The sequence below is a fragment of the Poecilia formosa genome, unplaced genomic scaffold, assembly GCF_000485575.1.
Source record: "Poecilia formosa unplaced genomic scaffold, Poecilia_formosa-5.1.2 Scaffold151, whole genome shotgun sequence".
Classification (NCBI taxonomy): Eukaryota; Metazoa; Chordata; class Actinopteri; order Cyprinodontiformes; family Poeciliidae; genus Poecilia; species Poecilia formosa.
In genome coordinates this window covers 782788-806015 of record NW_006800090.1, presented here as the reverse complement: position 1 = coordinate 806015, position 23228 = coordinate 782788, and the positions used below count along the sequence as shown (strand labels likewise).

The following is a 23228-nucleotide window of genomic DNA, read 5'->3' as shown; positions in this document are numbered from 1 at the left end:
CAGGTTCACTCATCTGTTAGATCCTACCCTATTTGCTCAGGATCATTCTGTATAAAGCCTTTCCTGCTGAAAACTGAGGGAGGCCTGCGTAGTTTTTCCCCCATCATGTGGTACCACGGCCCCAGACCTGTTCGCATTTGAAAATGCCGAACTAAACTGTGCCAGCTGTTCAAATAACATAACCCCAGCTTCAACACAGGTTCTCCATTGAAGCCACGCTCCACTTGATTGAGTGATCCAGCCTGCAGTGCACTTTATGGTGTACACACCTCAAAATGGCGACATTTGTAAAAAGGCTAATAAAAATATTCCTGGAGCAAGGAATGCTCCCAGGTATTTCCTTCCTTACACCTAGTTACCATTCCTGCTGCGCGCTCGGCTGTTTTCAAAGCAACACTGTCTTTCAGAGACTGGATATTGGTTCTGCTTGTATGAATGTGCATTGTAGGTCGTCAGAGGGAGAGCAGGTAGAGGCTGGAGTTAAAGTTTTAAAAGTCTGATGCAATTTCAGCCAAACGCTAAGGAGCAGCAGGATGAATATGAGGTAAAACTATGATTTAGAGTTTGATGAAAAGCCTAGAACTGAAATCCTGGGGGAGGCAGTGACATTTTATCAGCTAAAGCGTCACGTAGGTCAAAAAGTCAGGTGAGGTGCCGCTGAATGGGAAACTATTGGTGGCTCTGACAGAGCTGCATCATTTTATATATTAGATCATGGTTACAGTTGGGTTATGAAGCATTTCAAAGACTGCACACGTTACTCATCAACAGGGGATTCTGAAATTATTGATGCACAAAAAGTGAAATCATTTTTATGCTGGCACTGAAGTTTGTCATCTTTTGGGAGGGATTGTAGTCTAGTGTGAAAATGTTGCTGTATTTTTTGGTTCAAAGCCATTTGCTGATTCTGTAAGCAATCCAAAAGCAAAATACAGTTTTATTCAACATGGTGTACAGTAGAGATACTATGTCTGTGTTTTTCTCCATCTGTTGTCGATGTCGTGTCCTTGTATGAGCAACTAATCCTGACATAAGAAGAAATTAAGAAGAAATGCCTATTTCTTGATTAATTTGGTGTTGATTTCTTTGTATGTAGGGATTCATGCAACATCTTCCAACATATAATTCAATGTGAATAGCCCTTTTAGCAATGTATTTCCTGGGAAAAATGTTCAATGCTTTTTTCCTTGGTGTACAATAGTTTGGCAAGCAAGAAAAATGGATGATTCAGCAGCTGTATAAAGAAAAGCCTTTACAGGGACAAAAGGTCAAACCACAGCCAGTTCATCTCCTCCCTTGAGGCCTTGTTTGATGACATTACCTGAGGAAAGACTGACCTCTGCTTAAACTTAAATGACTCCTAACTGAGAACCGCACATACTACACAAGGTCTAAAAAAAACAAGCGATATTAAAGCATGAATTCAGAGTCTTGTTTCAAGCTCAGCAATATTAATCAAACAAAACTCTGCCTTGAGTCATATTAGAAACTTAAAGTTAGGAAAACTCTAGGTCTGATACTTCTACTTTGAGCTGTAGTGTACTGTTTTGTCTCATGCGGTTTTCTAAATTTGATAGATAGAAACTGTTTACCTAAACTGATCTGAAAGGAATATGATCGCAAATATGTAACCGTTTGAGGAATTTAAGACGTGAGTAAATCAAATAATTGGCATCATGCAAAGTCATGGTGGATTTCTTGTGAAATTATTTATGAAAAATGTTTGTGCAAACCGAAAAAGCTCTTAGTAGTTTGACTCTGATCGCAGAATCTGAAATTTGCACTAGTAAAGCAATTTCTGCTTGAGGATCTAAAATCAAGATCATGCTGGTGTTTTCTGCAGGTAACTTTCTTAAAGTAACATCAACCCTCAGTCAAAGTGTAAAGCAAAGGAGTCGTTAAAGCGGATTGTCCTACTACCATTAAATTACCTTATGTGGGGTGAATTAAAACAACAGATAATTAATTGAATTGTGAGCACAGCCAAATCACTACATCTTGACTACAGTTAAATCGGTTAAAGGGAGTGTTTAGGAGCAGAGGGTGGATCTACAACTGAGTAATTTAGATTTTTGGGTTTGGTGCAGAGGACAGAGGTGATAACAACCTGTGGTTGTCAAAAAAAAAACGAGATCCGGTGTGTACCGCCGTTATGGCACGCGCAGAATTCATATTTTGATGTGTCCCTCTTTCACTCTTAGCCAGATGACAGGAATTGGTGATTGTAGTGTGGTTTGTCAGCTAACCAGGTGGATCCACAACGCTTAAAATTGAGTCTGCACAATTGCAAAACATTCAGTTCTTGATTTGTGAAGTGTGCTACCTCAACGGGGAGAGTGGTTTGTCGACCACATGTTGGTTTCCTCTCAACTTTCAGCAGTTTCTTTTGTGGCTGAGTGCAATCCATCGATGGAGCCTGATTTGAAAAGTTGCAAAGTCGTTTACAGTTGGATAATTTTCATCTATTTTAAATATTGGTTGTGTTTTACTGCTGTTACAGAACTGAAAGAACCCACACGGTTACAAATGTAAACTCAAAGTTAGCTTTACAAATTCCCCCAAAAGAAAGAAGTGAGTCAAAAATGATCTCTGAGGAGTAAATGCCTAATTGATTTATTCTCCCCACCTGTCTTCACTAAGCGGCAGGTTACTGACCTATTTAACACTTCAACTGGAGCATAATTACATGACTGTAATAGCTCAAAGGTCTTACCCAACTGGTTAACTTTAAGCCTCACCTCCTCCCCCTGTATCCCTTTAATAACCTGCATCTCTTGTCTGATCTGTGCCTCTTCTCTCACTTCCTGAGAGGGGCCCACCAGTGATCACGCTCCAATTTATTTGCTTTTTATGGTGGTAAAAACAGACTGGCTGCTTCTTATCATAATTGAGGACAGAAAATTACCTCAAATTTGTTGTTATTTCATTGTACGCAACCATACAACATAAGTCGACGGTGTTTCCCTGCCATCTACAACATTGTATTATAAAAAAGCATTAAATAGATGGGGTTTTTTCAACCTACAGCCACAAACTGTAATGTGTTTTATTTGGGTTTTATGGGATTTACCAACACAAAGTCCTGTGTAATTGTGAAATGAGACAAAAACGACACAAAGTTTTAAGAATTTTAGCATATTAGCGTATTTGTTTGCCAAGAAGGTTTGGTTTATTTAGGGAGGTGTGAACGGGTAATCAAACTCTGCTTCAGACCAAAAAATGAACTCTGGCTTGCCTAAGAAAATACATCTGGGTTTGGTTGAAGGGAACTCAGGTACAATTTGAATGCGTATGTGAATGCCAAATGCTCCAGACACAGCTCCAAAACCAGGAAGAGGACTCTAACCCTACAATCTAATCAAACAAGTGAGTCTAATGGTAGCAGGAAAATGGATAGTGATCTTTTACCTAAGACAAAATAGAAATCCTACAATCGCTAAAATCTCTTGCTATTCCATTTGTGTTTACATTTTGTGAATAAGGAAGTTGAGGTCATATCTTCTTCAGAGGTTTTTTTGTATCGTTTCTGTCAGTGGTTCTTGGTGAAAAGCAGAAAAGAACAGTAAATGGTGAAAGAAAGAAATTGTAAATCTTACTAGCCATGTAGTGAACACAGCAAATAGAAGGTTCTTAGTTACACACCAAAGCGGAGCAAAAGATCTAAATGTTGAAATAATGCAGTTTATGTCTAATCCACTATCAGATATTTGCCTACTAAATTGAAATACATTGGTTTGCCTCCTTCTGATTAGCAACTGTGTGCTAATTTGTATTGTTTTATCACATAAAATCCCAGTGAAGTAGTCATGTTTCTTGTGACTGTTATGCATTTGGAATGTTCAGAGTTGCTATAGTAACGGTAACCCAGGGGATGATAGGCAGGTTAGAAAACGGCAGTTGAAAACTAACTGCGGCTAAATTCAAACTCAAATAATCTTTATCAATCCCAAAGGAGAATCAAATAAATGAAATACTTGATCAACAGACGTTACAGAACAAGAATGAAACGTCTCCATATCTTCACTGTTACGCCGTGACAACAATGGATTGAAGACATAGCAGACACAATAGTCAAATTTAAAGAGTGTAATCTCAACAGTATGTTAACAGCTGGAGGCAGGAAGCTGTGCAGCAGTCCAGTGGGTCTGCCTCTACTGTTTTCCTGATGGCAGCCATTCAAAATGTTCCTGGAGAGGAAGTGAAGAGTCTCTGACAAGGTTTAGCTCTGTTCCTGCGGCTCATCCTGGAAAGAAAGAGGGTAGGGAAACTTAAAGATCCCTTTACTGTCCTCTGCAGGGCCTTATTGCTGATCTTATCCATTCATTATGACATTACTATTTCTACCATCATCCCATGTTTCATTCAGTACGTCACATCTGTTCTGATCGGTGGAGGAAATTACCGCAAGGAGGGACCGTTGACATAAACGCTTCTTACTTTATGACAAAGTCCCTTATTCATCAGCCAACATTTCTCAAAATATATGATCATCCTATTCTGTCAGAGTGAATAGTGAGTAAAACACAAACACACAGCCGCCACTTAGCAACAACATGTGCTGGGACAAAGTGGGGGGAAACCTGAGTTAGAGACCACTTACTTCTCTGAGGCTTCTTTAAGGTTCAAAGGTCAAAGTGGCTGAGTTCATGACCTCTTAAAAGCCTGAGGTACCCACCCTCTCAACCTTGACTGACCACCTAAAACTCACCTGAGCTCTGCCTGGAGCGCTTATCGGGCCCATCTTGTTTGCAGTTCAGTTGAACTGTCAGAACCCGTTCTGGTCACAAGTCGGGCCGCCCGCCCGCTTCGGCCTTTGACGAGCCGCTCAGGTAACGACTGCCGACTCGATTAATTTCCCCTCTTGTTCCTCTTGCCATTAAGAGCCCTAAGCTGTCAGCGTGCCTGGACACTTCTCCGCTGGTTGTGTACTTCAACCTGAGAAGATAAACACACTTGATCCAAAAATGCGTGTGTGACATTCTGAGATGCAGCTGGCGCGTTTCACCCCAGGCGGAGCAATCTTGCAGGGAGAAAATCCTCTACTAATCTACCTGGTCGGCTTTTTGAGCAATTCAGACATTCTTTTGTTAAAGATATAGAGATGCTTTCCGACAAAGGCCATGCAGAAATGTGTAGGCCTTCGAGTTTAACGATCTGGGGAACTGCATTCCAGCATAACAGTTATCTCAAAAGAATGCGCCCTCCTGAGTAAGCATTTATTCTTCATGTAAATAATGCAAAAAAAAAATAAAATAAAAATAAAAGTAAAAAATAAAAACTAAGCAGGTAGTGTAGGATTTTTTTTTCTTGGTTCTGCTCTAGCGTTTTAAAACAGCCATATATCGCAGGTTGCCAAGAGGGTGTCAGAATGAGTATTACTGAGGTGTACTCTGGTTTAATGCAGCTGGTAACCACTTCCTGTTTTTCGAACAGTGAATCTTCTCACAGTTTGGCCATAGTTTCCTGAAGTGTGTTTCGCGTGTGTAAGCTGCAGCGTTTGTGTGTTGTGGGTTAACGCAAGCTGAGGTGGCTTGCATGTTTGCAATGAACAATCACAGTTCCTCTCTGCTCGGTGCGGCGATGCACCTTTCTGAGCTGCAAACAACAAAGGTAGTAGGTAAATGTTTTGCAAGAGAGGTGAAAAACATTCATGTACACAAGTATGTGCGTATAGAAGTGGAGCTCCTGCTGTACAGGAGCAGAAGCGGGTTTAAAAAAATGATCAATATTACGTAGAAACTGATGCATTTTCACCATTCTGAGGTCGTTCTGAAACCTTCCTGCTCTGCTTAAACAGTACCATGTGAGACCTTTGTTTAACTTTGCTACTTGGTCTCTGAATCTGTCTCTTTTTGGTCTCTGATGGACCTCACACAGGCTCGCAGCAGAGATACCGCATTCCTGCCTATGCTGCGGCCCATGTCCAATGTTGTCTTTCAAATCAGAGATTAACAGGAACACATGTATCCAGTTGTGTACATAACGTGCGTCTCCAAGAGAGCCAAGAGGAGTGCTGAGCATAAATCTGTTTTTACACATTCTTAGGCTGATTCATGCCTTTACTGAGATTGCCTGACAGGCACATTAGATTTACAGCTGCTACACCTGAAGATTTGATGAATGATTTACAAAATGTGGCGCCTAAAATACATTTTTACTCGTTGTCACGTTACAAACACAAGCTCCAGTGGGTTTTATTGAGATTTTATGCGATGGACCAACACAATAATTGAGAAGTGGAAGGAAAAGGAGACACAATTTGTATCTTTTTATTTTTTTTTACAATAAAAATCTATAAAGTGTGACATTTGTATTCAAATTGAGCTGTTTTGTACATCTTGAGACTGAAATGTTTGCAAAACAGTTTAAGACTTCATTGAGAGTGTGTGTGATCATGTATTTTCCAGTCTGGCCCCCAATTTTGAACTGGATTTTGACCTGGACTTTGACTGGACCAATCTTAACAAGTCAGATTTGTTGTCAGGTTTTTTTTTTCCAGAACTCTCTCATACTTTGACCGCTTTCACTTTCTATGCTGAACAAAAAGCATGATGCTGCCACCACCCTCTTTGATAGGGGCAGCATGTTCAGGTAGTGTTGGTTTTATGCCACACATAACATTTTCCATGTAAACAGTTTAACTGTAGCTTCATCCGATTAGAGGAGCTACAGGACATATTGTTGATGTCTTGTTGCCATTTCTCCTCAGTTTGTCCACATATTTGGTTTGCACTTTTAACACTGAAGATAACCAGTTGCACTGCTTTTTATTGAGGCATATCAGGGAAAATGAATATAAATACACAATTGTTTTAGGTTTTAAGGGGACCTATTATACAAAATTCACATTTTTATTTATTTATTTTTTGTTTCTACAGCTACTAAAAACAGCCCAGTTGGTTTTTGGTATTACCGGTAAGTTAATGTTTTTTGGTGTACGGAAAGCGAGCCATTTCAAAAACTTGCCAATTAAGTCGCATTCGACTGGCAACCCAAGTTGAGCCCCAGCACATTTGGTCAGCTGGTTTTACTGCTGTACAATGGCTGCCAGAAAGAAAAGTGTTTTGTTGTTGACTTACCATTCAGAAACTACTTGCTGCATTCTTGTTGGTTGTGCAGGAGGCTCTACATCTGCTTTTCAAAGCTGTATGGTGGTATAATTGTGCATCTTTTTGCAGCCATTTTCACATGCGAGTGTAAACGTTGAGTTAGGGGATGTAGCCATTAGCAGCTTATTTGGATTTAAAGCAACAAGATGCAGTAAAACAGCTAAGGTCTCATTATCTATGATCAGTATTGAACAATTAATGTAACAATCATATTTTGTTTAGCCCTTAGCCCTATCCTAACCTGATGAAGGAAGAATAATTTAAGCTATGCATCACTTCCTTTCATGCCATTCTATGCTCTACTTTGTGTTGGCCTAAGTTTGTGGTTGTACTCAGACAAAATGTGAAAGAAAAAAAAAATCACTTTGCCGTATGTTTCTAATCTAGAGGAAATACCCAGTAGAGATTGAAACGCTCCATCAAGACCCTGTGTGTAAATCTATCTCGGTTTCACCCAGTTTCTCAAATATCTGACAGAAGGCCAAGCCAAGAACAGAGCAAACAGATAATCTAGCATCTGCATCACATAGGTAGCCACACAGGCCACAAGCTGGAGAAATGGGCCTGACTTGTGGGGGAAGAGGTTCTCCACTGGTTTTACACACAGAGATAAACAGCACATTATGCTCAAAATAGGCTCCCTTCATCTCCCCTTGACCTAGAATTTGTGCAGCCACACTGAGGTTTTTTTTTACATCCGAACCCTGCTGTTATCTGCTACTGAACAATTGAGGAGCGTTCAGCACCTAACTGATCACCAAAGATAACCAGGGTCGACCACCGAGAGCTTCAGGAACCGTTTTCGTCCTGAAATATCCTCATCACGGGGGGACACTGCTGGGTTATAATGGAAATGTATGGCAGGGTGTGTCTTGTTATGAAAATCCCACAAATTATGGGCTGGTGGGGAATTGTTCTAATCCAGCAAACCAGCGCTGCGGAAACAGAGCTGCCATTTTGGAGAGAGGGTAAAGAGTTATTTATTTCCCTGAGTCCAGACCGAGAGCAAATGGATCAGGGAGAACCTGTGTGGGCCTGCTGGTGTATTTTGAGGGGAAGGGGACCCCACACTTTTGAGTGTAAAAAAATACCTGTCAGGGGAACTGTATGGAAGTTATAATTACGGTCGATTGTTATCCAAATACAGCGCTGACACGTCCGCCCCTTTGATTTTCCAAGAATCAGCGGAGAAATATCCGGAACAATTTGAGATTTCAGCCATTTTCTCCGTCCTTGGAGCGTCTTTCTCCTAATACCTCTCCTGGCTTTTTGAGAGAGGAGGAATCAGATGTTGAGACGGAGCAGCGTTCCCGGATCATGTTGTGTTTCTGCGGCCCGCTGCTTTTCTTGGAATGTGCTCCGTCTCTTTGATTGTTCTCGTTTCCTGTGATTCAGAGGCCCTTTGTCTCCGCGAGGTAACGTGCTAATCAGGGAACTCCGTCACAGCGCCCCCGTCGCCGGGCCGCGCTCCCTAATGTCACCCCCTGTGTTATGATATTTTTGGCTCTGCTCTCATGCCTCATGCAGTCGCACACATGCAGACACACAAAAGACGGAGAAGCGAGGAAGAACAATCACCTTTAGGAATGCGCGGAGTAAAAATGACATAAGTGGGAGCTGAGGAGGTACAGTAACCGCTCTGTTTGTGAGAAAAAACTCGCCATAAATCTTTCTCAGAGGGAATTTCCTTTCCGTTTCAGACGCCTGCATGATTTATATTTCTATATGTTCGACGTTTATGGATACACACCTCAGAAAAATTTGCTCGAAACGCACAAACTCAGAAGGATCATAACCAGGGCAGTTTTTTTTTCTTTTTTCTGCACTCTGGGTTTCCCCCCCATCTCCTTTTGCTTAGACTGTGGTTTCATGATGTGTTATGGGATCCATGAAACAACAATGAAACCAGATGTGCTTAGTAATACATCTATGTACGGTCTTAAGTTTGCAGAAGTTGAGCCGGGTGCACGCCGTGTGAGAACTTTGTGCCGTCTAAGCTTTCTGGAAGGGCTCTCTTCCCTTTTTATACCGCCTCTTAAAATAACGGCCGTCCCATTGGCTGAGAGCGGCCAGGTCACTGAATCACATCAGGCCAATTAGAGAGTAACACTTCCTTTGCTGTGAAAGATGTTTCCTGTTGATAGTAAATGTACGGCCTGCCAAGCAGCAGAGAACGATGGGGGGAAGGGGGCCGAAGGGCTAACAGTGTTTCTCCGACCTTTGTGGCCCTCATGGCGGAAAATGTGACGCTGTTGTTGAGGTTAGGTGTGTGTTTTGACTGAGTGTGTGTTTGCAGCTGCACAGCAGCGGTGGAGGACATTTAGTGGATTGTGTAAAAGTACAATTATGAGGTACATGGAGTGACTTGATGTCGTCTTTATCTGCGTTCTCTTTCCCTTCTTCACAATCATCTCACAGCTACAAATTTCTTGTCAAAGCGAAATTACACTTTAAACAACCACAACCATTGTTGAAGTTTCCTTTTAAACTTGCAGCTGCCCCAACACCTTTTTTTCCCACCCAGACTGCATTTGCTAAAGGTTGCAAAAATAACCTCTAAAGCAATCTTTGAAATAATCACACTAACCATATTTAGAAAAATCTAACCTTTAATTTGAATATGTTTATGCAATAGAGGAAAAAACATAAAATATTGCACAATGGACCTCAAAAGTCTACAGTTTTATGATGTAAATAAATCTTTTAAACTATTTAATGTGACATATTTCTTGTTTAATTAAGCTGAAAAAAGAAGTGATGTAAAAAAAGATGAGATAGAGTTTGCATAAAAGTACAGAACTTTGAATCTGAAATGTTTAATTTGAGTTCAGCTTTCAGGCTTATTGTGTAAATCCAACATAAAGGAGCAGATGGTCTGCAAATAAAGTGCTGTTGTTGAGTTTGAGTTCATCTACATGCTTCAGCTAAATCCTTAATTTGCAAACAGGTTCAAAACATTTTAAAACAAAATACTGCACAAATGTATCAGTCGGAAGAAGAGTACTTTGCTTTTGCTTTTTAGCTACTTTTAAATGTTCTGGGTCATTATTCAAGTTTCAGGAGTTCTACTTAGTTTCCTCTTTCCTTCGCTGCAAACTTCCTTGAGTCATTTCTTCCTTTTTTTACTTTCCTTTTATCTTCAACTCTTTCCTTCTTTTCTTTCTTACATCCTTCGTTCTTTCCCTTTTGTCCTTTGTCCTTCATTGTTTATATTCTTCCCTTCTGTCCTTGTTTCCTTTTCTCTGTTACCCTTTCTTTCCTTGCACCCATCTGTCCTTGTCCAGGGCAATAAAACATTAAGGGGTGATGAGTCTTTCTCCTCTGTGAAAGAAATTTAATCCTTTTTTTTTTTTGCAGAATTGTTTCAGTTCAGCCACATCATGGGGTTTCAAACATGAACAGCCTATTTAAGATGATGCCTCAACATTTCAAATCCAGTCTTTGACTAGGCCACTCCAAATTCTTAATTTTTTGAACACAAGTGGAGTTGTTTCATCCCAGTTGGATATTTTTTAGTTAACGTCTTTTAGGTATTGGAATAGGCGGAGTTGGGTAGAGTTTTACTACAATGTCATTTTTACTTTTACTTGAGTAATGTTATTACATACTGTAGATACTCTGACCTGACTAACGTTCCTGCATACTCTACCCACTGTGAGAAACTTCACAGTCGCTGAACGAAGAATGAAGAACAAACTGGTTTTAACCAAAAATCCATCAGAATCTTTTGCCTGATTTGTACTATTTCAGTTTTGGTCTTGAAAATACCAACATTTCCACATAACTTTATATTTTGGTCCATCTGATGATGTTTTCTTAAATATTAGATGATTGATTTCACGATTACTCAGTACTTGAATTGCCTTTTTACAAAATACTCTTTTACTGGAGTAAAAATGTGTTGAAGTAATGCTGCTCTTACTTGACTTTTGTGTTGTCTACATCTGGATGTAGGCCATGGCAGCTCCAGCTCCAAAACAATCCAGTTTCTTCGAGGCTCAGAACCTTTTTTGTGTTTTTTTGTGTAATCCCTCTACCTTTAATTTGGATCAAGTGACACCACAATGCTTTTCATGTTGGTCCTTTCACTTTTCCTGGCAGACTGGTACATTTCCAGAAAGTCCCAGAGTGTTTGAGGAGCCGGTCCCGTCCCAGCCTGGAGGGACCGACGGCCGCACTCTCATCACCTCAGTCGGATCACATTCCAAGACTGCAATTACAGAAGCAAACAGATCTGATGTTTAACTCTTTGAGGCACAAATGTTGTGTTTTCACGGACATCTAAACAAACAGAGACCACAAGGGAGCTTTCTGCTGTCCCCCCCCACCACCACCACTCCTTGGCCTTTTTGATGTTTATGAGAAAATCTGATGTGCTTAACGATGAAATCCTCTCACATCTGTTGAGCTTTACTGTCTGTCTCTGACGGGGGCTCCGGTAACTAGTGTCATCGCTGACGCCCACCTGCTCCAGCGGCTGTGTAGACCCGGGCTTGTTCAGCTCTGCTGGTATTCTGCTGCCGAGTTGAAACTGAGGGGCCCGATGGTTATGGCCGCAGGTTGAAGGAATGTCTACCGTCTGGACGGGAAAATGTAATCAGCTGAGATCAGCGAATTAGAGGCCAGTTTCTTTCTCCCTTCGCGCTCCCACTTTCCCCGCCGTGTGCTTCTCACGCATGTAGACACTCTTACTTTCCCCACCTCTCTCTCGGAGGCGCAGACACACTTCCACGCTTTCAGATGAAGAAAAATGACACCTTTTCTTTCAGCTATTTCCTCTGTTTTTACATACTTGAGCCGAGGGCACAAGAGGCAACACTGTGTTTTCATGTGACACAGAGGCCTGTGTGGATTCAGGAGAGGTGAATAGCCTAATTCATCATCTGGGGGTTCGGCCTGTCCAAGCCTCATCTGGGAATATCTATCTACAGTTCAGAAGTGCGACTGCCGGTGACGTCTCCTGAGCTTAAAGGAGCTGCAGCTCAGCCATGTCCTCTTTGCGACGGATGATTTCGCAGAGGACGCAAAGTTTCTCAGTTCAAACATGGATGGACAGATGGATGGATAGAGTGAGTGGGAATCTGTAATAACCCAAAACAGTCATCTGTTTCAGCTTGAAGACAGGATTAACCTAATCCTTTATAGCTCTTGGCTTCACTTGTGCCAAAAAAATAAAAATAAACTAACCTCAGGGATGAAGGAAATGGTTTCAATTTAGGCAAAACCTCAGCTGTGAAGCTGGTTGTTTTCTACAGTACCTGGTTCAAGCTGATTGAAAACAAACATTTCATTGATATAACCTCAGTTTGCCACTTATGTGATGCTTTCATCTGTGCTACTATTGTAGTTTTGACAAAATTACAGATGTTACGATCAGTGGTGGGCAGAGTGCCCAAAAATTCAGCACTAGTAAAAGCAACTATCCAAGAAATTACTCAAGTAAGATTAAAAAAGTATTTGGTAAAATGGCAACTCAAAGTACTCAATAAGTGATCACAACATCAGAAAGTATGAAGTTATGTGGAAATTTTGGCAAAATGAAAATAATTAATACCATAATTACAATACAACAAAATGAGGCAAGTTTTCCAAACCAATTTTCTTAATCATTAAACTTTACACTAAAACCAAGCTCCTGAATTATAAAATTGTATTTGTATGGTATATTTCAGCAATAAGAGTTCAAAGAGCTTTAAATCACAAAAACACCAACAAAAACATTACATTTTGCCAAGTGCCATCATTCCATTGATTATGGTGTTTCATTGATTATGGTTCAAAAGCAACTCTGGTGGGTTTTTAGTTTGGATTTAAAGGAACTCAATGATGTCAGGTCCATCACTACATCCAGATTTTGGGCCTGGTTGCTGGTTTTTAGTTGTAATAGCTGAAGCTCTGCGTCGACTCTCAGTCATTCCTCTTTACATTCAACATAATAATTTCAGTTTTGTTTCTGTTCAGCTGAAGAAATCTTTGTTCTTGATCTCATATGTCTGTTTATTCACTAATTTAGCATCAAAATGGGGTTTAGAATTGAAATGTTGCTTATTTAGGCAGTACGTGGTCTCTGATTAAAATGAGATTAGTTATGACTAAAGAATTTCAGACTCTGCATCTAACTCAATTACAAATTTTACATTTTAACTGGTTGATTGTGGCAAAACCACTGACTCGTCCACATATTCAAGAACCGCAACTGTTCAAAATCACTTTCGTAGACAATTCAGTCCAATTCATTTCCAATTATGCAGCATCCAATTTGAAGTTAAATCAATCCTGTTGTCATTAAATCAGATAATGATTTAATGACGTTGTAATTAATATGCTCGTTGTAATTAATAAACAATCAAAGCAGATTGATCAGTTGATGCCAACTGATAGAAAGTTATCTCCATTTGCATAAAGTCATTGATTTTTCTGCAATCCCTTAAAAATATGTGCTGCCGTCAGCACACCCTCCCACAGAGTCGTTATCTGTTATAATTAGGCCGTCTTGGTGGACAGGTGACAGGTCAACCACAGGCACGCTCAAACTGCACCGTCCGCCGCCTGTCAGGTACTCTCACATTCTCACTCGCTCTCACACAGATGTCAATAACCACACTTGTAATGTGAACCCCACTGCTGAGGCAGAGCAGGCCTGTAATTACAGAGCAATAGCGGGAGAGAGCCATAATCACAAAGACTCAAATAGAAATTTGAATCAACGGATGATTTCACATTGTTTCCCTCCCTCTGTTTAAACAAGGTCATTTTGATTTACGCCCGCCACTGAAAAACCTATTGTCCAAATGTTAGCGTTTTCTCTGACTGAGCCTTTAAGACGGCTGTGAGCGGTGACATGTAATTGCGCTCTGCTGATTCTTTTTTTTTTCTGCTTTCACGCTGAGGCCACATCAAAGGTGGGTTTTTTTGTCTGTTAGGCAACAGTCAGCTTTCATTCTGATCGCAGCCTCTAACAGACGATAAAGAAAAAATGGGAGCTCATTAATCAGTGCCTAACTGTGAATCACGCTTGAAGTGCAGCGACTTTCAGCAGTTACCGTTTCTGACCGAGACGGCGGAAACCGTTACATGAGCAAAAACTATAACACCTCTGGGGAATGAAGGTTAGATGTAACGCTCAATTTACTGCAAAAGTGTTCACGCGGGTTTTTCTTTTTTTTTTCTTTCCTTTTGTCGTTTCACTTTTTGTAATAAACTTCAATCTGGGTGGATTTTAGACCAACAGGAAGTAGAAGTGGACCATGAAAAGGAAGGAGGAGCATACATGGTTTTGACTTTTCTTTCCTTTTTTTTTTTTTTAAGTAGAAGTCTTAAAATAGTGGAGTGTAAAGATATGGAGTCCACTTTGCTATAATAGCTCCTAAATATAACACAGTGCAACCAACTTCCTTTATATTTCATCTGAGGGGTTTTGTAATTGGTGAACATAGCAACTGTTCATAAATATCTGAAAAAAAACCTCTAAAAACACTTAACTGCCTACTTTAACAGTTCAAGCACTAAATATGTCTTAAAATGGATTAATGTGCATAGTGAACACCGTCTTTGCTTAGGTACACTTAAAGGTCACCTAGGGGTCAATGGTCTATACAAAACGTGTTCATTTCATGCTTTGCACAAAATCATTCTTGAGATTTTAGTCTGATCAGTCCTGTCTATTTTGAGCTGTTTTAGGGCCTCTTGTCATTTTAAATCCAAATAAGCTTCTGTCCAGGCCCCAACTCAACGTTTACACTCGCCTGTGAAAATGGCTGCCAACAGATGCGCAATTACACATCCGTACGTCTTTGGAAAACAGAAGTAGGGGAACAGAGTAAGTCGACAGCACGGCGCATGCAGTGGTAAAACCAGCTGACCCTATGTCCCGGAACTCAGCCTGGGTTGCTAGGTAACTGGCTGGGTCTTTGCTGGGGTTGCTAGGTGACGTTACAATTTGTCTTTTTTGAAATGTATCATTTTCCAGTCACCAAAAAAACATTAACTTATTGCCAAAAAGCGGCTGGGTTTGTAGTTTTTTGGCGCTTGGACTGATTTTAGAAGCAGCTGAGACTCAGATGGAAATATGTAAATGTGTTAAATGTAAATTTTGTAAAGTCTATTTATCTATTTATAGAAATGTTTCTTCAGCAACAAAGCTGAACTGCTTAAAAATGTGTCGTTGTTCAATGGCAGTTGCCTCAGACACCCATTCCATTCCCTGGAAATGAATGCGAGCCCTTGTTCCAGATTTAGTTCTTGCCCGTCACGATGGCCTGCTATTTGGTCTGCCATTTCTCAGGGTTGTGGGCTTCTTTAATGAGCACTTTGATCCCACTCAGGACTGGCGCTCAGATTTACTCAACCCTGAAGAATAAAAGAAAGAGAAAAGCATCTCTTTTTATTCTCCTGTAGACCAGCGTTGTGGTGCCCAGTGTTGTGGCTGCAAGATGACCCTGAGAACATTGTCTTCATCTTTAAATTTCCTTCGCAGTAGAGACTTTGAAGTTGAAACAGGATTGCCTTTCTTTTTTGTAGCGAGTTTACCAACAGATGGAAAACATACTGGAAGAGGAAAATACCACTTGTAAAAAGCTATTCACACTGCAAATGTAACTTGCAGATGTTTGTTCCAGTTCCATACTCTGTAAAAAAAAAAACATCTGCAGGCAAACAGGCTTTCTCTTTATCAGTCTCATAAATTTCTTAAGTAAACTGCAAGAGTTTCTTGGCTCTACAGTCCAGATATTTTATGTCCACAGTGACTTCGACACGAAGCAGCTGTGGTGGGAGCACCTTGGCTCTACTCTTCCCAAAGCTGCTGGGTCTGTGTACTCTCACTGCAACTTGATATCAGGTACTTGTCAAACTTGTTTCCTCCATTTGCTTTTTAAACGTTACACAAAATTTCCCCAACTTTCCACATACCAGGAGTTAAAATGTGACTTTGTTAAATTAAGAGAGAAAGAAAAAGCTACAAATTTTATGGAAAACAAAAATGCAACATGTGTTTTCAAAACCTTTTCTTGCTGCTTTTCAGTACTTTTCTGCTAAAGTTGTTAATAGAGATGCACCAACCAGAGATTTTGCAGCCAGTTTCTAACCACAGATTTTAGGGAAAGCTGACTTGAAACCTAGCTATGTTTTTTACTGTCAAGATAAATTAAATATTTTTATATTTTAAATATAAAATCCAAACTGTAACAATAAAATAAAACTAGCTTCTTTTCAAGACAAGTTATAGCTCACCAACTCCAATCCAAGTCCAACCCAGATCTTGTGTCTTTGGGAATCAATTCCTATTATTTAAGTTTTTCAATTCTTTCCCCCCATAAACATGCCAAGTACCAAGTCTTGGAGCATAATATCCTAGTCACATTTCGAGTCTTTGATGGGTCGGTCCCAGTCATGTTTCAAGTGCCATCAAATTAAGTTTCAAGTCTTTGAACGTCCAACAAAGTCAAGTCTTAAAACTTTGAGCAGCAAGCCCAAGCAAAGTCTCAATTCTTTTCCCTCCAATTCCCTGTCAAGACTCAGGTCATTTTTCCCAAGTCCAAGTCAAATCTCAAGTGCAGCAGTAAAGCCAAGACAATTATTGAGTCTTTAGGTCCAAGTCCTGTTTAAAGTCCACGATGGACTAATGTTAAAATTTTTTGATGGACAGTCCAAGTCCAACTTAAGTTTCTCTCCAAGTCCCAAGTCTTTGACCAGGAAGTCGAATGTAAATCTCGGGTCTTTGGGAGGCAAGTCCAAATCAAGTCTCAAGTCTTTCCTCCCAACTCATGGTCAAGTCTCAAATCATTTTTTACAAGTCCAAGTCAAGTCTCGAGTCTTTGACGGATCGATCAAAGTCATGTTTCAGGTGCTGAAGAGGCAAATTAAGTTTCAAGTCTTTGAACGACCAACAAAGTCAAGTCTCAAACACTTGAGTGGTGAGTCCAGCTCAAGTCTTTTAGAAATAAGTTCCAATACAAGTCCCAAGTCCTTGAAAAGGATGGTGACAGCAAATCCTGTCTTTGGGATGCAAGTCCAAATCAAATGTAAAGTCTTTCCACCCAATTCCTCAAGTCAGTTTTTACAAGTCAAAGTCAAGACAAATCTTGCGCGTTTGAGGAACATGTCCAAGTCGTGTCCCAAGTCCCCAAGGCTCCACTGGTGCTTTCAGGTTTCAAGCCTTTATTAGACAAATCAAATCAAATTTCAGCCTTTTGATCAGCAAGTTCAAATCCTGTCTGAAGTCGATGTCAAGTTTCAATCCTCTACATATTTTCCCATCAAATGGACACATTTCAGTCTGTTAGCAACACCGTATTGCTGCAGATTAGAAAATTAGACCCTGTAATGTCTTTTGATATTTCAACATCTAATTCAACATGAAAACTGATGAGCTGTGACATTTAGCTGAAAAGAAAAAAATATGTGTATTTATATTCAAAGAAAAGACATTAGCAGATGTTGAATGAGAAGCAGTACTTTCTTATTATGCACTTGAACTGACTTATTCCCTTTTGGGCTGGGAAATCCCCCAGTATGAGCTCAAGAGTGTTGCTGTAGAAAGGGATAATCTCAGATAAATGGAAGATAATGGATGGACCTCCTCAATAAACACTCGACATGCAAGTAAGCCGAGAAATGGGGAATGTTTTTGTCCCTAAGAGCATCCAGAAATGGTTTGTTGTGCACACTGCCAAGTCAAGTCAGATAGTTACATGTTATGACGAATTCAAATCCAGATCGACAGCAAGTCTGAGAACAATGCGTGCTGGAACTGGCAACGTGCGATGCACGAAATGACAGAAAACAGCTGGAAAACTTCCTCATCAGGACTGTTTGTCCATTTCCACAACAACACAGGCATATAGAAGTGGGATCTGGTTACTTGCTAGAGGAAAACACTGTACACACTCCGTCCTAAACATCTCTCCGCAGCAAAACATCTGTTAGTCTGAAGGAGCTACGTAATAGCATCACTGTGTTTTACAGTTGGGTCGGTACAGTCTCTGTTACATGTAACGGCCATGCAAAAATCTGCATGGACACTGGGAATTACGTATGTGCAATTTATTATGACATTATTTTTTGATGTAACGTGGAAGGTATTCATGTGCTCAACAGTGTAAGTCTGAAATGTTCCCTGTGGGGACAATAAACCATATTGTATCTGAATTGCCTGCGGTCTGAATCTGGGCTGTGTTCTTGCGTCACTAAAAACATCTGCAAGAGGCGGTTTTTGGAGTGTAAACTATGAGTTTTTGCTCCATCTCCCCCTCACTATGCACAGCTGTCAAACAGACATTGGAGACAATTAAGCAATCAACAAGGGGCAACACAACGTTATGACTTGAGTAATGAGTAACAAACTGTGGGATCTGGATTGAAATGTGTGCCAGCCGTGAGGCCTCGTGCTGATGGAGGCTAAGTTATGATTCACACTTTGACCACACATGTTTATCAAATTAAGGGGAAGATAAATCTTCATTTTAATGGCTTGTTAAAGATGTTTTGCAAAAGTATACCATTTAAACTTTTTAAAGTTTTTATCACCTCACAACCATGAACTTCTATGTTTTATGTGATAGAACAACAAAGGGCTGCATAATTGTTGAGTCTAAAAGAACTAATCGTTGGTTTTTAAACATTTTTGAAGAATAGCTTTGCACAGAGTCGGATGTCTTTGGCCGTTTTTAACCCCATTCTTGCTGGGTGAAAGTTTGTAGACAGCAACTTTAAACTTAAGCAGATTTGATCTTGTGGCTCTTGGTGTGTGTTTGGGGTCAAAGTCCTGCTTGGAGGTGAACCTTCACCCCTGTCTCAAGTCTTTTGGAGCTGCTAGCAGATTTTCTTTCAGGATTAGCATGATTAGCTTCACCTGAGGGTAGAAAGATTCCCCCTGCCATCTTCAAATTAAGCAAAATTGGTGTCAAATATTCATGCCGCTATCATTTTAACGATATTAATAAATGTTTTCAGAGGCCATCAAAGGTCAAACAACCAGTTCACAATTGCAAAATGAAGCACATTTCTTGTCAATCATCTGTGCTACAAGTATTGTAGCCGCACAAATAATTACGATTAATTTATATGAATTGGTTTGATTTTATTATTTAGGATTAGTGGCGTAGAGGGTTGATCTACAGCGACCTGTGGAAACTTTGTTTTTAAATATTGAAACAGCAGAAACAAAACATTTTGCTTCATGTAGTTGATTGGTACTATTTCTCATTTGATTTTGTAAATGTGGACTGGCTGGTTGACCTTTGATGACCTACGGAAACATTTCATAATATCTTTGATGACCTCTTAATGTTTATTAATATCTGTAAAATGATAGTAGCACAAATTAAATTTTTTCCTGTGTCACCGTTTGACACCAGTTTTGTTCAATGTGAAGAAAGCGGTGGGGCCAACTTTACTCAGGTCTTCTGAGCATGAAGCTGCTGCCATTTTTTTTGCCATTTGAACTGGTTTCAAATTTCAGATGTTTTCTGGGTTCTCAGACCCAGAAATAACAAAACCACCCTGCAAACACCAATCAGTTTACACAGTCCAGCATCTAGTGGCGAAAAGGCCCAGAAAGGAGGCCAATCTCCTTCTGGGAGACTCCAACAAGTTTTGAGGCCAGATTGGAAATGTAGTCCGTCCAGAGAGTTCTCGGTCAGCGCCGGGTTCTCCGACCCAAAAAACATCGGTATTCTGATCAGATCTCTGAGTCACTTCTGCTGGGACTTGTCTTCTGTGCTCTCTGCATTTTTTTCATCCATTGAGTTTCGTCTAGTTAAGTCTTTGCGAGACCTTTCACCTTTATTGGTGAAGGAAGATGACAGGACAGCCTGAACACAGACTTGGTTGTAGGAAGACGTCAGGAAACCTGAAGGAACTGAACGCTGTTACGAGTTACTCTGTACATACGCACTGGCGTCCCGATTGACCTCATTTGTCACGTACTTTCTTTTTATAACCCTGAAGGAATCAGCAGGAATATCTGCATTCCTTAAATTAAATTAACAGTTTTATGAGCTCATGAGGCACAACAAAGAGGTTCGACCAGGAGGACTGAATGTTCCAAAGTCAATTACTGGTTGGGCACCGAGTCCCATCCAATGTCACTGTGAGAACAAACTCTCCGAGTTTTTACTCTGTGGGTTGTCGCTGACCAAATAAAACTCCGACAGTAACCCAACAAATGCTTCAGCTTGCATAAATTATACATCACAGTTCCTGGAAAACAGTCTGTGATTAAACATCACAGCGTAAAAAAGAAAACATCAGACTGGTTTGTTTTATTACGAAGAACATATTAGCTGTGTCCTCTGGGAGAGATTACGCTTTAAGTCCTGTTCAAATGCGGAGACAGGATATGCAAAGCTGCCATAACGGCCCGGTAGACAGGTGTGTGTCTGAGTGTGTTTACTTTTGAGAACTTGAAACTGCAAGTAAAACACACAGAGAGAACATGGGTTGTTTCCAGAGGCCATCAAAGCTCTCTGTACTGGAAATTAATTGCAGTACATACTTCTTTCTGAACCTGATGTTCGAACTGTAAGTGGGACGGGCATGATTGGCACGGACACAGACTTCAGAAATGTGATGGGAACCGTTGAGTGCCAAAAGACAAGTATGCATGCTGATGCAATGAGTCACTGCAGGCTGGCTGCTGTTTACAAAGGCCTCTTAACCGCAGTGTTTGGCCATGTGAGCTACTCTCTGTAGGTAGGAACACAATCTGCTCCAACCCTGCAAAGATAAAACTAAATAAATGATTAAATGTGCTCTGATTGTTTAGCACTTTATTCAGTCCAAAGGATCCAGAAGCACTTTGCTGTACGTTCGGTCATCTGCCCATTCATGCATAATCAGTTCTGCATAGTTAAATTAAAGCCCCAGAAATTATTTAATTAAATAAAATTATTTTTAATTAAATTAAACTGAAAAAAATAAAGTAAATTAAATTAACAGAAAAATAAAATACATGCAATTAAAATAAATCAAATTAATAAATATGCTATGAATTAAAATAAAAAGTGGCCTATGTTTGTATAGCGTTTTATTTATTTATCATATAAGTATGTCATCCACATACTGATTAAAACCAAAAAATTATTTAATTAAAAATATATTTGGTTAAATGAAATTTTAAAAATATAGTAAATTAACAAAAAATAAAATATTTTTAATTAAAATAAATTAAGTTAAATTAAATTGATAAATATGTGATGAAATACAATAAATTAATACTTTATTTAGCCCAAAGTACTCAAAGGCACTTTGCACTACAGTCATATTTAAAAAATATTCAATTAATTTTAATTATTTCCAGTTAAACCGAAATTTTAAAAAATAAAATAACACAAATGAACAGTAAATAAATAAAATTAAATTTAAAAATCATATGGAACCACAACCTGACGGTTCACATGGAGGCTCACGTTTTTGCACTTTGTTGGTTAATTGTGCAGGGTGCCTGCATGGTGTGAGGCAGATGAGGGGATTAGTCCAGGTGTTAATGGCTGCGGCTCTTTGCCTCGACCTGCCCAATGCGCGCTCGTCCACGTGTTCTGGCTGCCCATGTGCCAGAGCGCTAATGAGTCACGCCAGACAACAATGTTTGCCCGAGCTGCTCTGACTCACCGCAGCTCGGCTGGATGGGATTTGGACTGCAGCTCTTTTCTCATGCCTTAAGTACAGTATCTGTTTGACTGGAACTTAACAGAGAGGTATTTGAATCCGCATTGCTTGCATGCGCATGCATCAGTCACTCTGATCGGTTCATGTCAGCGTCTTGCATATCGCTCAAAGAAAAAGAAAAAAAAGCCTTAAGATGCGTGGATACAATGCCTCCTAGAAAAGCAGCGGCTTTGTCAACACAGCGACTCCAGCGTTAGTGCACACACAGCTAAAGTTTTGGAAACGCGTGGGCGGCTGTCAGAGCCTCGACTCTGTGTCTGGCCAAGGGTTGCAACCCTGAGGAGGAAGAGTTAACCTCACCGCTGATACGGAGACATGATACGAGTCTTATCTCCTCCTCAGGCTCCTTAAGCCAGATATACACCACTTCAGCAGAGTTTTATAGAAGCTGGATAAAAAGGGCCATAAACGAGAAATGACTGACTGATAACTGCACTCAGCTGAAGGATGCCCTCTAATTAGTGTCTTTTATGAGCACAGGATCCACAGTGAAAACATGCCGGAGCTGTGTCAAGGAGAAAACTCTGCCTGGGAGGTCGTGGGGGCTGCAGGGAGCTCCTCAGTGTCCTAATGCCAAGTTCAGGGCAGTTAGGAGAAAGCCAGCTAGGAGACCTTTGGCACCCATATTTTGTTTGCTAATTGCACAGTTAATTACAGTGTGAATAATGTAACAATCTCAATGTGCAGCTGCCTGGACACGATAAGATATTCAGCTGTTATCTGTACGATTAAGCAGCTGATATACGACTAATAAAATACTAATAACTTAAATGCTTCCAGAGTGACTCAGTGATTAAATAATGATGTGGAGGTTTAAATAAAAAACATTTATCAGAGAGAGTTTTTGATAGAAGAAAACTCTTCTATCAAGAAGATGAGTCGTTTATCAAAACGACTCATACAGGGACATCTCAATAACTTATGATGAGAAAGTGATGCATCTACTAAACGGTAAAATTACTTCATGTGAATTTTGATGAACCAGAGAATCAGTTTATTTCAATTACATCAGACCAATAAAAAGAGTTTTAAAGGGGATCTGCTATAGAAAAATTCACTTTTTGAAAATTCCTTATGCTTCCATTTGAATTTCCACTTCTTCTAAAAACACCCTGCTTATTTTTTGGCAGTAAGTTCATGTATTTTGATGTTTGGAAAATGAGCCATTTCAAAAAGCTCCATAGCATTAAGTCACAACTGAAAGGCACTGCGCCATTACCTAGCAACCCCAGCCAAGCCTAGCTGGTTACTAACCAACCCAAACTGAGCGCCAACATGTTTGGTCAGCTGGTTTTACCTCTGTATGTGCTCAACAATCATTGCTGTAAAAGACAAGTGTTTTGTTGTTGACCTCGTATTCAGAAACCACTTGCTGCATTCTTGTTGGTTGTGCAGGAGGCTCTACTTCTGCTTTTCAAAGTACAATGTACAGTTGTATAATTGTGCATCTGT

The 23228-nt window shown here is 40.1% G+C and overlaps 1 long non-coding RNA gene across 1 annotated transcript; it reads left to right on the top strand.

The window, feature by feature from the left end:
* Positions 1–3743: 3743 nt before the first annotated feature.
* On the top strand, positions 3744–22547 carry LOC107837555 (uncharacterized). The gene is made up of 2 exons (XR_001663573.1): positions 3744–4258; positions 22257–22547. It is a non-coding gene; the product is annotated as an uncharacterized LOC107837555 (long non-coding RNA).
* The last annotated feature ends 681 nt before the right edge of the window (positions 22548–23228 follow it).